The sequence below is a fragment of the Microtus ochrogaster genome, unplaced genomic scaffold, assembly GCF_000317375.1.
Source record: "Microtus ochrogaster isolate Prairie Vole_2 unplaced genomic scaffold, MicOch1.0 UNK114, whole genome shotgun sequence".
Classification (NCBI taxonomy): Eukaryota; Metazoa; Chordata; class Mammalia; order Rodentia; family Cricetidae; genus Microtus; species Microtus ochrogaster.
The window spans coordinates 247,763-250,373 of NW_004949212.1; the positions used below are offsets into that span (position 1 = coordinate 247,763).

Consider the following 2,611-nt stretch of genomic DNA (forward strand, 5'->3'; position numbering starts at 1 on the left):
CCAAGAGATGCCCGATCATATGACAGGGGCATTTGTTCAACTATGTTCATAGCAGCATTATTTGTAATAGCCAGAACCTGGAAACAGCCTAGATGTCCTTCAATGGAAGAATGGATAAATTTGACATTTCTATATCTTCATGACAACATTGCTCCCCTTCCCTCTCCTGTGATCAGAAGATAACTCTGTAAGAGGCATTCTCCCACCATCTCTGTATAGCATGAGACTAAAGCACCACAGAAAACACTGGAGAAGTCTTCATTACCCCATCCATACAAGATGAGAGTAAACTCTAGAAAAGCAAGCAAATATCTGTAGTTCTAAAGCCTTGTCTAGAATAGGTTCAATTGCCATGGTGACATATGATCTACGAGCTGAGGACTGTCCACAGACGTGAAATGTATCTTCTCAGAGTTAGATGCAAGTATCAACAAACCAAAAATAGCATTTCAGGGCTTAGAAAAATAATATGACATAATAACTAGAAATCAGGTTCAAAAATGCTAAACTTGTCTTTTTACTCTAAATCAACACAGAACAGAAATAACATAAACCAACATAACTTCATCTTACGTTCTATATACAGTAGATTCTCAATCAACATTATACCCAATAGTGTGGATGTATGCTCTCACCATCTAATTGACACATCTTGGAGAATAAGGAAGTCAAAATATTTTATGTTAAATGCAGCTTTTAGGTTTCTGCAAAAATTATCATCCTGAATACTTTAAGCTTTTCTTTGGGGATTGCTGTTGGTTCACTCATTGATTTTCTTATTTTGCTTACACTATTGCAGATCCCTCTGAAATTAAGCCAAAAACCAATGCTTCAACCGGAAAAACCCATTGTTCTAAAGGTTGTGCCACGAGATGCAATCACAAATGGAGCGTGACTTTCCATCAAGAAGTTCTGTTGTATTCCTCAAGAAGGTGATTTCTAAGAACATTGAAATCTTTAATTTACTTTATGAATAAAACCCAGGTGATAATGGAGTTTAATTGAGTGGCCATTATGAGCTTTCATACATATATTGAGCTTTCTCAGCGTCAATACAAAGTGTAAAAAAGTGTGACAGTCAGTGACAGAATGAGAAATTCATCTTCTCTGGTACTCCATCTGTTCTTTTGAGATTTTTCAAGAGTAATCTCACCTCTACATTTGATCAATAATACATTTTTAATGAAAATGTGAAGGATTATAACAACACTTATTGTAAAATTGATATGATGGTTTAGTTGCAATATTGTACAAAAAACATTACACTGAAAATGTAAACTTCTCTTTAAAAAAATAAATTCATTTGCTTGTTTATTTTGCATCCTGGCGAGTTTCTCCTCCCTCCTCTCCTCCCAGTCCATTCCCCTACCACCCTGCTCTGTTCCCTCCCCAATCCACTCCTATCCTGTTTATGTTTAGGAAAGGGCAGTCTCCCATGAGAAGTGTGAATAACACAAAGGATATGAAGTTTCAGTAAGACTAAGCACCTCTCCATTTATCCAGGCTGGGTTGAATGAGGAGTGGGGTTCCAAAAGTCAGTAAAAGAATCAGAGGGATCCCCTGCTCTCCTTTTAAGGGGCTCACAAGAGTACCAAACCACACAATTCTAACACAGATGCAGAGTGCCTAAATCAGCCACATGCAGGCTCCCTGGTTGTCTTTGTGTGCTCCTTAGAATCCAGATTAGCTGATTCTGTGAGTGTTATTGTGGTGTCCTTGACTCCTCTGGCTCCTACAATCCTTTCTCCCCCTTTACTGCAAGACTCCCTAAATTCCACCTAATATTTGTCTGTGGGGCTGCATCTGTTCACATCTGTTGTTGGATGAAGCCTCCCTGATGAAAATTGGGCTAGATACCAGTCTGGTCACAGACAAAGCCAGTTCAGGGTATATATCTGCTATTTCTAAGAGTCTTAGCTAGGGTCATCCTTGTAGATTTCTGGGAGATTCCCTTACATCAGATTTTGACCTGACCCTGAAATGCCCTTTGCTTTCCAGAAGTTTCTTTTAGTATTCTACCACTCTGTGTTTCACAACCTGACTGCTCATGAACCCTTACCCACCTGCCCTCAGTCCACTTACAGAATCTCTTCTATTTTCCCTTCCCAGAGATATCTGGGCATCCTCTTTAAAAAGACTTACTTAAAATTCCCTTTTAGGAATATCCATTGCTGGTGGGAATGCAAACTTGTGCAACCACTTTGGAAATCAGTGTGGAGGTTTGTCAGGAAATTCTGGATCAACCTACCCCAAGATCCAGCAATATCACTCTTGGGAATATACCCAAGAGATGCCCTAGCATACTACAAAAGCATTTGTTTAACTATGTTCATAGCAGCATTATTTGTAATAGCCAGAACCTAGAAACAACCTAGATGCCCCTCAATGGAAGAATGGATAAAGAAAGTGTGGAATATATATACATTAGAGTATTACTCAGCGGTAAAAAACAATAACATCTTGAATTTTGCTTGAAAATGGATGGAAATAGAAAACACTATCCTGAGCGAGGTAACCCAGACCCAAAAAGATGAATATGGTATGTCCTCACTCATATGTGGATTCTAGCCAATAAACAAAAGACATTGAGCCTATAATTTGTGATCCTAGA

General features: G+C 38.6%; 1 pseudogene; it reads left to right on the forward strand.

Annotated features, from left to right (window-relative positions):
* The window catches only part of LOC101995241, a 27,195-nt pseudogene extending 25,881 nt beyond the window's left edge, over nucleotides 1–1,314 (forward strand).
* Nucleotides 1,315–2,611: the final 1,297 nt, after the last annotated feature.